Here is a 13,103-nt window from a genome sequence, read left to right on the forward strand (position 1 = left end):
CTGTGAAGGCAGTGGGTTGATTGGATGATGTGCAGCTGTAGCTTGTTCCTGATAAGTAGTTAAATAGCCCTGAGGATTGTGGGAGAGGGGTCAGATGGAGGAGCAGCAGTGTGGTCTGACCTTTGGAGGAAGGAGAAATGGTGTGGACAGTAGAACCTGATTGATGGTAAAAGCCTTGTTGCAGCCTACTCGTTTGTGCTGCGATAGAGGTTAGTTCCTCTCAGTCCCTGAACTCCAGAAAGTGCTTAAGGAGAAGACTCCCTGGTGGTCATACCTCTCACCAAGAGGTTTCTATGTTGGCTCAGATGTTTCTGAAGCAGCAGAATGGCTTGGATCTCAGGGCAAGTCTTCCACCAAGCTCAGAGTACTTCAGTAGAGCCCACTTCAAGTTTTTCCTGCCAAGTGTTTGGGATATTTTGTGGGTACAGTTGCTCATATGTAAAGTTTTGGACCTCATTCCTGAAAAAAATTCCATAAGGTGTCATGATCTTCACAGCACAGTTGTGTTACTGAAAACAAATGGTTAAAAGGCAAGTTTTTTGATGCCTTATTTTAAAGCTACTAAAGAACAATCCTTGTTTTGTGATTGAAACAAAACTCTTCTGATTTGCTTGAGGATGCCCAAAAAGAATGGTTGAGTACAAAGTTATTTTTATTATGCTGTATTTTTTTCAGTTACCAGAACCCTTACCAATCATTAAACTGTAATCGGAATACAGGCTTTTTCAGAGTTAGGAATTTCTATGCAAACACTGAAAGTTAATATAAAATAAACAAATAGCTTTATTATAACAGGTTATTTTGTAATAGTACAAGGTAGAATTCTAGTGTAAGGAAAAAAATGCAGGTAGTGCAACCTATGATTAAAATGGTGCTTGTGAATTGTGTTCAGTTTGAGATTTAAAAAAATAAAAATGTAGGCTGGTGTTCTTGTGAAGTCTTAAAGATATCTTGCATCTTTTGCTGCTGGCTATTATGCATTCAGGCACCTCAGGAACAAAGAAATGACAGAGAAATGGATGGCCTGGGCTTAACTAAGTAGGTGATGGTACAGATGAGGCCCGATAAGCTTAACACTTCATCTCGGTGCTGCCACTGTGGTTTGCAAGGAGATTAGAACTGTCTGCCTGTGAGGAGGGCAAGCTCCACAAATTCACTCATACATGGCAGTTCTGTAATGAGGTGATACTTCATTCCTTAAACTACTGAACTAGAACTGCACAAACAGATGTATGCCTCTGGCAGTCCTGTGCATGCAGCACAGGCTCTGCTGTACCTCCGAATGCAAACAGAATGTCCAGTTGCCCCAATTGTATTTTATTGATGTACACTGTTCCTTGTACATTGATAATAATAATAGTAAGGGAAAATCTGTATTTTTGCGAAAGGAGGAAATGTGCAAGTAAATTCAGGGTGTTTGTTTCAGGGTAGTGTCTGATCAGAGTCTAAATAATTATGATTTTTCAGTAGGTTAACATGACAAAATCTGGTGTGGGAAATTAGGAGATGATTCTGCCCTTGGTTATGTGCATTTATGTTCTTTCACAACAAAACTTCTTTAGGAAGCTCACACGATGGAGATGCGACCCTACATTATGAATCTTTTACATGGTTGCTGGTAAACAGCCAAAGGTCAGGCTGAGTCTCAGAATATAGCTTTTTCGAGCTTGGTGATGTGAGTTTAGCAGAACTACATAAGGATGCCTTGAGATACAGAAATGGCCACTGGGACCCCAATTCACACACATACCGCTTTAAGGGCTGACTTGGTCTGCCTGCTTCAATAGGACTACTTGTGATTTTAGCTTAAGTATATGTTAATTACTTTGCTGTCTTAGAGGCTTGAATGCATTTCACCAAGAAGGTCATTGCTTTGTGGTGAGCAAGAAGGAATTTATCAATAGATTGACTAGCAGTAACCTGTGATTCAGGCGGCTTGCTTTGATGTTCTGAGGCTTAGTGAAATTGTGTGTTTCTACTCAGCAATGAAATAGCAGCAGTTTCCTGACTGTTATCATAAGAATGTATTTTAAAAATGGAAAATTTAATTTTGGTATCTGTGAAAATGTACTGCTAATGTTAGCAATTTAAAATTTACTTTGTGCAAAAATAGTACCTAGAAGAATTAAAACACAATGAATATTAAAATTCTGTTCTTCAGGAAACTATGGTACTCCTTAAAATCAGAGAACCAGTAGTAGCTGAATCTGGTTGCCTCTTCTGGAGGCTTGCTGGTCTAGGAACAGGACCATCAGATCATTTTTCTTTCCTAAGAAAGGGATGCCTCTGTTAGATGCTGATTACTTCAACATGATCTTTTTAATTGTAAAAAAGCCATTATTTAATTAACTAGTGGAAGTAAATCAAATAATTTCAGCCTCAACATAATTGAACATATTTTTTCAGTGCTAAGGCTTTCCATTATGGAATAAGAAACCACATAAGGCTTAAAACATTTCTATATATATGTTCCTTCCTAGAGTATTTGTGTTGCAGAAATACGATTTTCAGATATCAGCCGTTTATACTAACGAACATCCCAAGCAGAATAAGATCTTTTATTTAAGAAGCAAACTTTCAAATTGTAGTGCTTGAAAATATTAGCCAGTATATGCATATGGTCTTAAAATACAAGCTGCTTTCTTTAGATGTGTGCAAAAAAGAGAATATATGTTTAAGTGAAGCATATGAACAGAAAAGATACAGTAAGGACATAACAGTATGTGTTCTTTTTCTAATTAACAACTTTTATCTGATTAAAGTGTTCTTCTACTAGCTTCCTCTCATGTGTGAAGGGAGCAAAAGTAAATTAATTACCATTAGTCTGAAGGAAAGCACACCGTATTCTTTACGACTTCATAGTATTGATTTGGCTGTTATTCATGTCTTCTATTCTCTGCTATGCAGATTGATGCATCTTTAATTCATAGATACATTATCATTAATAATGGTTTATTGACCAAGCAAAACAAAGCTGTTGCTGCGTCCTTTCTACTGCAAAAGCTCCATACCTTTTCTGATAAATGCATTCGTTTATGTCATCAGTTATAGACTCTAGAGTTAGATGGTTTATTTCTACACGCTATAGCGATGACCTATCATGGTGCTATATGTAATATGCTTTTTTTTATGTGAGGCAAGCTCTACTGGTAATGTAATGAATTCCTAAATTACAAAAACTTTCTATTCCTTTGAGAATCAGACAAAAGCTGAATAAGCATCTTTGTGTTTGTGTCTGTATGATACACTAATTGCATGTAGCAACCTAGGTAAATAATAAAAAAATAATATGACCTACACATTAACTTGAGATTGGTTTGGTTCAGCTTTAATTTGGTAAAATTTGGGCAAAAGTGCTTTGTGATTTTTTTTTTATTAATTTTGCAAAAACAGCACCAAACTGATAACTTGATGAAATGTTTACAATCTAATCAAATACTGACATGAAATTATGCAAAAATAAATCTACCCTAGCCTGGTAGTCAACCTACTTTCTTGTTTAGTGTTTTGGGGTGGGTTTTTTGTTTCATTTTGCTTTTTTTGAGAGGGGAAAAAGGACAAGACTGTAATACAGATATGAGACCATATAAATTTCTAAGGAGAGGGTCTGAATCTGGTTAGTTTTTCACCTATGTTTTGATGAAGGTGATATTATTAAGGAGCTATGTACACTTTAATGAAATATCTTGTGTTTTCAGTTTGAGGAGAATATGGACTGAGACTGAGGGTGATATTCTTCACCTTCCTCTCTGCAATATTCAAAATTGCTCAGCATGTATATTTATTCTTTGCAGGATTTATACTCTTACAGTATAGCATGGATGTGATATAATACAAAGGCAATATATTCTGTAGATTCTTTGTTTTTAATGAAAATTAGATGAATAAAGAACAACAAAGCCTAAGAGCTACAACCAGAGCTCTGGTTGTGGTTTTGATGTGTGTTTTTATGCACAGGGCTTTTTTCCTATGTTTCATGCTTCATTTTTAAAAGCGAAAGGGGGAAAAAACATACTGGGAGCTAGCAACTTGCTGGTATTTCAGATGCCAGTCTAAGAATATATGCATTATAGGTAAATGGTCAAAAGAGAAAAAGATCCTGGCAATTTCTGTTGTGCAGGACATTAGTTTATGCCATACTACAGTCTTTCAAAGGCAGTTAAATACTGTATTGAACATGGTTTGGCAGCCAAACTTTAACCCTTTGTTTTTCCTTGTGTCTTTACCAGTTCGTTTTACGATGCTTTGAAAGAAATTATGGTGAATATACTACTCTACCTGAACATACAGAAAGGCTAGGCATTCTGTACCGTCTCTTGTGAAGTTTTTGAAGTGACTAAGAAACACCCATGAAAGTGAAAAGCTTGTGTGGCAAAACCACATATGTGTTTTCACACTTCCAGGCAGTGCCAAATATTATAGCTTTGTTTCTAATTTTTTTAACTTCTTTTTTTTATGGCTAGCCTGCTGAATTCTTCTCAAGACAGTACACAGACCTGTACACAGACCACATGCAGATGGTCTGATTTTCAGAGATGCTGAGAACATATCAACATTGCTGGCATTGATGTGACTGAAGGGGATTTAGATTTTGGAAAGTATAATCATTTTTCATGATAAGTGATGAAACAAAGAATTGGAAGGCTAAATTTAGGTGCTTGAGTTCAGATATTCAGATTTTATGCTTTTTCTTGTTATTGCAAGTCCACTTTAATACATGGTGTTCTGATACCTGTCTAAAATCTTAAGTGAATATAAATACTTTTGTCAGGTAGACACAGAAAAATGCAATGAAGAGATACAGCAGCAGGGATCAATGCTATATACTTCATAGTGACAAACAATGAAATAAAGCCCATTTGAGAGTTAATGTTGAAGGTCCCACACAATGCAAAGGGCAAAGGTTTACAAGTATTATCCGAGCAGATGACTGTAAGTTATAGACAACATTGCAAATTGCAAACAGAGTTTGTGGCCAAGGAGATGAAATTACATTTCTTTTTCTGAAGGACAATAACTGTTAGCTGTTCTAAGTGAGCAGTGCTTTTAAATCTTGTCACATGACATGGATATCGCAAGGCAAAGGTTTGTCTTCAGAATGCACTTCAGTACTTGTGTCTCTGTTCCACTTTGCTTTAGCTTTCTTTGCTGTTCATTTTATTTCATTGCTCATTTAGGGGCAACCGTGGAAGATGAGGAGAAAATTGTCTAGTTTTTCTGGGATGGAAAATAAGCATTGTCTAATAAAAGTATAAAAATACTGAAACCCAGAACAACTGGGTGTAAGGCAGGCATGGATCTACAGAAATGGAACAATACGGAGGGACAGACAGTGATAAAAGGAATCGTAATAAGAAAAAAACCCTCACATTATAAAGACAGTCTGATTGAAAGAATTAGTTTGTGGATATAGCCCGTAACCTTACAGCAAAAAGCAAGCTGTCTCTTTTGGTTGTCCTTGCTTCCAGTAACTATAAAGTCTTTCAGAGAAGACCAATGCCATTTGGTGTACAAAAGAAAAATGTTGTAGAGTCTCATCCAAGCTAAGAAATAGTAAGTGAAAATAGTAAGTCGGGTTTTCCTACTTCTGAATCTTTAGTGTCTCAGGATAACTATCCAGGATGAAAGGATACTTTTGTGAGGAGCAGATTAGATGTACATGCTTCTAATATACTTGCTTTTACCTGAAAACATAGCGATGGCTTTGCCTTGGATGAACCTGCCCTCTGAGCCATATTGTGATGCTACAAATCTGTACCTGTGGGGTTTCTGTTCATTGTTTAAAGCAGTTCATGTGAAATACTCTAGTGAGTTTTCAAATGTATCAAGTATGTCTTTATGGAAAAAGGAGTCACTAGGGCAGTTCTAGAATGTTTTTTAGTTTAAATGAAGGCTTTATGTTCTCTTCTAAAATAGAAGCAAAGGTACATATAATTATATAGCTTCTGTAAAATATTTTTCTAAAGCGGTTCTTAGTAGTCTCGGTTAACTTGTTCTTAAAGCATCTGCAGTGGCCTGTGAAGATGTTTTAGATGCCTGAAAGAATTTACAAGACAGTAATTTGCTTTTTCAACCATTTTCAGTATGATTGAGTTTATAGTCAGGAGAGATGGTGAGCTGGCACTCTTGCAAAAGATTCTGAAGTCCCGTTGGCCTGTGCCACTGGCTTCTGGAGGCAGCAGCAAGGCAAACCTCCTCGAACTTTTTGTTACCCTGCTTAGCCCTGACCCAAAGCAAATCTGGTGCAGGGAAAGATGGTTGCATGTTCCTGACTTCTGTTCAACTGCTTAGAATTAGATCTCCTAATGAGATTGTTATTTGGATCACCCATTTTTGGTGATGCTTGTTTAGACGGAGTCTTATTAACTAGTTCAAGTAAAAATTGCAATACTGTGTTAGTCTTAAAGGCAAGCATTTGAAACTCCTGAAGGGTGTTTCTTTATATTTTTATTTATTAGAGAATGTTATATTTTTTGCATTACCACTGTGACTTCTGCTTTTAAATTTTATTTAAGATGAGAAGTATTCTATATAATAGAGTAGCTTGTATTTTTCCACAATAGCTCAGCTGTTCTAACCATATATATTTTTAAGACTTCCCATTATTGCTGTTTATGTGGTATACCTCTACATGTCTAGTTGTGCAAAGGTTTGAGGAAATATCTTGTATGGACACCTTTGACAGGGCAGAGGAATATTGCTAAGTCAGGAATTGGGCTGGTTGGTTTGTTTTTGATTACCATTCAGCTTAATGCTTTAATTGATTTGGTTTTGTAGCACTTATCTGTGTAAAGATTAAATATGCTGGGGATATAGTGCCCTTGCAATGACTGTAAGACACTGACATCGTGTGTAAATGATTTTGCAAGGAAAGCAGTAACTATCCTTGTGAAGTCTGCTGATGGTAACAATTTTCCCAGGGTAGCTGATCTTTGGCTATAATATACCAGGTACAGCTTTAAGGCAATAATCATAATAAAAGAGTATGCAAGAAATATTTCAATATTTTGCATTTCAAAGTGATTGTATGAAGAAACTAAATATGAGTTTGAGGCAACAGGAGTTCCTCAGACACCAGTGTGTGGCAAGAGTCAAACGTGACAGGCTAATGTAGAGCTTGATGGAGTCGTTTGATGAAGTGAATAAAATTTTCTGTGCAGAAAAGAAAATGAGTGTGTCATCACACTGGTCATTGTTGATGGATTTCATCAACACAAAGAGGTTCAGTAAAGGTTAATAGGAGTGTGTAATGTGGTGTAACACAAACTCCCAATTATCAAGGAGTTCTGTAATGTCAAGGTGAGAAGTCTGCTGTCATGACTCATCTTTCCATGCAGATCAAGCTGAACTTAACAAAGTTATCTGTAGTGTATTGGGCAGGGATCTGACGAGTAACCAAGGGAGCTCATTCTCTTTGTAGGTCTGAACTGTTGTCTAACATTGGGCATGTCACTGAATTTATGTATATTTCAATATCCTTGTGTACAGAATGGTGATTATCATAGATACTCCTTTTATAAAGTCCTTAGAGCTCTGTGGATGAAAATCTCTATACCAGCTCTGAACTAAAATAATTTTTAATTTATAAATGCTCACCAGCCATGTACAGCATAATAAACCCCACTCTTACTATTACTTATTTTGTTAAGGTCTTTAAAGTTGCTCCACTGAATGCATTTTAGAGGAAGGAAGACCAGATAATAACGTAACGGTGGCACTCTAGTTTGAAAAAAACCACACGGCCATGGGGTCAGTGTGATAATGGGAAAATACAACCCCCTTTTTTTACGAGGGAGAGATTCACAGATGAGTCTATCAGAGCGCACCATCTGTATTTGGTGTCTGCTGTGGTAATGCTATCTGAATAGCCTTCTGCTCCATAGAAAAGCTCAGACTCCCACTCACATGCACATGTAATTCTGGAGATTGCATTAAATTTGGCTCCAAATTCAGGTTTATTCTAACAGCACATATATAATTAGTGATCCCTTACTTCTAATGAAGCAATTAGAGGCTGTGCTGTATAGTTTTAAATCTTCTGCTGGGAGTTGCTCTACCATCTCATGCAGAAGGGATGTGTGGTACAGCACTGCAAGAGCTTGAGCTGCATAAAGTTTGAACTTTCACTGTTTGTGTCCATGTTTGAACATGGATATTGTTTTAAAATAATATTGTCATATAAAATGCTGGGATAGTTTTTCCATATCAAGAGCAATTTATATTCTTAGGTTTGATTGAAAAGCTCAGAGCTGTATTTTACTAATAGTGGAAAGCCTTGCTCTGTGACTAGCTCCTTTAATTTCAACAACAATGTTAATGGTGTAAGGCAGCACTTAATATGACTACATTGTCAGCTGCTCCACATAAATTCTAGGGTTTGGGTTTTCTAATTTAAAAAAACAAAACTGGAACCCACAAAGTGTAAAATGGAGTGTTTTTAAAACACCCTGAATAAATACCATTGGTTTTGAATTTTGTGCAGTAGTGTTAATAACATACACATAAAAAAATCATTACACAATGAGAAGAGCATTAAAAAATGAATGTGAACTTTATTTTTAGATTGCAATGAAGAACAGATTAGTGGAAGAAAAAACATTTTTCTTGATGCATAAAATGTAGTTTATTATCAACCTACTGATCCCTATACTCTAGAACTTGACCTAAAAATCCAGTGTTACTTTGGGTGGGAAAGTCAACATTAGTAAAGAAATCTGTGGGTTTAGGTGTTAAGAATTAACTGAGACAGAACTCTCAGTTAACTCTCAGAAAGACTGACACAGGTTTTGAGTTTGTAACTAAAGAAACCACAGTAAGAGCTGCAGATAGTGTTAGCTGTAAATGTTTTGCAGCCTTGCAGACTCATTCTTTGATTACATTTGCTTGTCAGGGCATCTCAAATATAGGCACTGAAATAGTTCTCACAAGCCCGTTAACTCACGTGGCACTTCAAACCAGCACTTCTGCACCAAAGGCAGTCACGGTTAGGACTGACATGGCAGAGTATCTGAAGCAAGTTTAAACGATTCAGGCAATACGTAGCACAGCCTTTCCACTGGGTAATAGTTATTAACTGAAATAAAGTTGATGATTTAATCAAAAGTGTATGTTTCTGTAATCTCATTTTACATATGCCATGTTCAGACCTGAACATCTGAAATTTTTTTGGTGTGTTTTTTATTTTGTTCCATGTTTGGTTTTTTATTTATTTTAGGGTTTTTTTGTTGTTTTTTTTTTTTTTTAAATGGCATGGTGTAAGCATACTTTTTTTTAAATAAAGCAATGGATAGACTGGCTGTATAAATGATATTTCATTTGCATGCTGGGTCTGCTTTTCTATTATAAAACTAAAAGATATATATGCATATATACATTTAACATGTATGTGACAACCTCTCAAATAGGAATGTTTGTAAATTATGTACAACTATGCAAGTTATGGTTATGAATACACCTGAGATGTGTATCACTTCCTAATATGTAACACAAACCAGCAGTTTACTTTTAAAGGATTATTATGGAATTCCTGTTGAGTAAATACCTTTCTTTAATCAGGATGGTAGTGGTATTTACTGGCTCTGAGAATCCCAGGGATTGGGAAGAACTTTCATCATAAATGGTTGTTAGTGTTCTGCACATGTGCAAGGCATTCACAGACTCGTTGAAAGACTGAGACTAAGAACTGTTCACACACTTGTAAGTAACTTGAAAGATTTTTATATCCAGCATAAAGGCAGTTATCTTGACTTTGATAAGGGTTGATAGGAGAAGATACAAATAGGAACACTGAGATGTTTCTTTGGAGGAAAAAAACAAGGAGAAAAAAATTAAGCTGTAGCTGACAGATGGTATCTTGCTGAAATTCTTTTGCTTCAAAAGTGTGTTTCTTTTCCTGACTTGGTCACTCAGGCTGCATGTGTTTTGGTGTGGGATTTTTTTGTTTGGTTTTGAGTTGTTTTGTTGGAAGGGGATGTGGTGTTGTTGCTTCAGTGCCAAATATTTCAATTGCATTAAATGCTTCAGACCTGTGTTGTATAGATTGTGTTGTGGTAGGTTATTTCTAGATGATTATTTACCGTGCGAGAGACACACCACACACACACACACACCCTGCCCTCTAAATCCATGGAAAGTGTTAAAAGTCCTGACAGTGAAGTACTGTCTGTCTTTCCCTGTCATTTATGTGAAATGATCTGGCAAAACAGGCACTGAAGGAATAACGTATTTTTTGTCTGCTTCTCAAATGATGAACATTCTTGTCTCTCTGAAGAATTTCTTACCAAATGATTTTTGCAAGCAGAAAGAATCAGCATTTCAAGTATTTTTTTATAATGCGCCAAATCAGAAGTTGTATCTGCTTGATCTTCTAGGCAATTGGAAATGTACTTATTGAAAGAAATATCCAACTGTGACTAACTTTTCATACACTTCTGTTATGCAAGTCAATTATTTATAGCAAAGTTAGGGCTGTTTTCTTTTAATAATAGCACAAACATATTATTGGTTATGTAACAAATGTTGATGAGAATTTAATATATACAATTATATTTATAAATATATTTAGTCATATGTTAAATAATATAAATATTCTTAAAGTTATAGAATATTTTTAAATTGAGTGTTTCATTAAAAAAAACAAACAAACAACCAAACCAAGAAACTTTATCATCAACCTCATCTTTTTTATAGTGGAGGAAAATGGCTTTTTAAGGCATTGCTTGGAAGAGCCATTCAGAGCAGCAGTACTACAAGGTATTTTGAAATATAAAGGCCAGCCTGGCCCAGAAGCTAGTTTTTTTTTTTCGCTACTGCCCATGATTGCATTTTGCTTAATTGCAGCTGTAGTGGCACGCTGCTTTTTTCTCAAGATTACATTAAACTGGAACAAGTAATTTACTTAAACTATTTCAAGTTTATTTCCAAGGCACTATGACTTTGCAGGTTTAGCTAATTTATCTAAATTAAAATCAAATTTAATATGTAAAAATCTAGTGGTAGGGAAATGAAGAGGGACTGGAGGTCAGACAGCCTCTGCAGTGAAAGGGAAAGAATCCATTATTAATGACATCCTTTGTTACAATTTATTGTGTTTTTGTTTTTTCCACAATGTGCTGTGATTCAGATTCCTTGCATTGATCGTTTTTATAAAATCAACCAGATTCTAGCTTGAAGCTCAATTCCCAGCCTTATGCACGTTGAGTACTGAGAGGAAGTGCAGAGACATGCAGAGATTAAGCTGGCACCTCTTCTCTCCGGACACAATCACTAGAGCACAAGGATACTAAAAACAGCTGGTGTGTTTTCCAACCACATAATTTCTCCTGTTTTGGAACCTTCCACAGATGGCTGAAAAAATAATAGAAGTATTTTTATGGCAACGAAATACTGAACGTTAAATACATATTGTGTAAACCTCTTGGTTGCCAATGTCTTGCAGATCGAGTAAGTACTTCTAGCTAGTTTGTTTCAAATGTTCTTGAAGGTTTCCAGCAATTGACTAGACATGGACCATGCAAGATGTGTGGTCTTTTCAGATAGAACTTAATATCTTCTGTTTCCTCCAACTTTTTTTTATGATGGAAATTTGGCATTTAAATTAGGAAAAATGAATTTATTTACTGTGAACTAGCATAATTATGAAATCATAAGCTATCAGTTAATTCCTGTCTATTTCAAGTGCAAGTTGTTATTCATTTTCAAAAGCACCAGTTACTCAAAAATGGGACGTGTGGCTTTTTAATATGTTCTCACAATAGCCTGATAGACTACATAGTATGATTCTGTGTGCCTAGAAAATTTGTCGACTTCAACAGATTTCAGACAAATGACGTGAATAATTGCTTGGTTTTCTTTACTTGATGTCAAAGCTTAAATCAATAAATCAGATGACCTGAAAATAATCCCTTGAAGTGATGCATTTTTGAATACTTTCGAAGAACTCAAAGGTCAAGTCTGAAGGAAACCATTTTTATCAGCGCTTGATATGTTGAGCATGATCTGTGAAGCTTGAAATAAGTGATTCAAATTTGTACTTGATCTATTGACATAATAAATACGATAGTTATTCATGGCAGTGCATTTTGTTTCATTTGTTTTAAATTCTCCAAAGCTTCAAATCCTGTGGGACATGAACAGACTTTGACATCATTAATTAACTGGGAATGTTTTCAATTTAGTCTTAATTTACTACATTTTATCATAGTTAGTGTTTGTTACAATAACATTTATCTCTAGTCTACTGTGTTCTTTTATTTTCTCCAGCAAATTAAAAAAAAACAACAGACTTTTTTTTCTATTTTAGACAAATCACTGTACTATCATAAATTATTTTTTTCAGAGTGGAGAGTAGTGAGTTTAGTAATGGCATTAATGGCCTTGCAGAGTTGAAATTGGAACTCTGCTTATGGCATTTAAATGGACCAAGAAGGGGAAAAATATCAAATCTTCCCTCCTACCTCCTGGGAGAAAAAATACAGGGTGGTCTGCTTGAGGTTTCTTAGATTGCTTAGACTACTATTAAAATCACAGATAGATTAAAGCCTCGTAGGAGGAAATACTGTGGAAAAAATGAAATTGTTACTGAAATGACAATATAAAAAAAATTGTCCTAAATATTTACTGGCAAGTTTGTATTTTATAACCTTATTATGAAATATGAAATATGTATTATCAAATATTATTTGTTTATCCAAATGTTTGCACAAGTTTATACAGAGAAATATAAAGTTTAAAGCAAGTCCAAAGTGTTACTTTGCCTTGAAAATTAGGTTTGTCAGAAGAAATGGGTACAATATGAACAGGTGCGCTTTTACAATACAGCCCTTCCGTCACCTGCCAGGATGCGACTGGTCCTGACTTACTGTTTTGATTCTTTTATTGTTCATCCAGGTGGTTATAGCCACTGGTTTTGATGCCCTTATCCTTCCATCTCTGGAGTTATACAAGGTTTGGAGATAATAATTCTAAAGGCAAATTTTAATGAATCTTTTTAATAATACCAGCTCATTTTATTGACTCAAATGTTGTGCTGTGGGCTGCCATAGGAGTCTGCTTTAGAGGTTTGGAAGGTATTTTTTGCACATAGGGCTAAGCTGGTGGAAGCC

At 35.6% G+C, this 13,103-nt stretch overlaps 1 protein-coding gene across 1 annotated transcript in view; it reads left to right on the forward strand.

The window, feature by feature from the left end:
• Positions 1 to 13,103, forward strand: part of CACNA2D3 (calcium voltage-gated channel auxiliary subunit alpha2delta 3) — a 492,915-nt gene that overhangs the window by 85,131 nt on the left and 394,681 nt on the right. The gene's annotated exons all lie outside the window — the stretch shown is intronic.

The sequence above is a fragment of the Falco punctatus genome (assembly GCF_963210335.1).
Source record: "Falco punctatus genome assembly, chromosome: 4".
NCBI lineage: Eukaryota > Metazoa > Chordata > Aves > Falconiformes > Falconidae > Falco > Falco punctatus.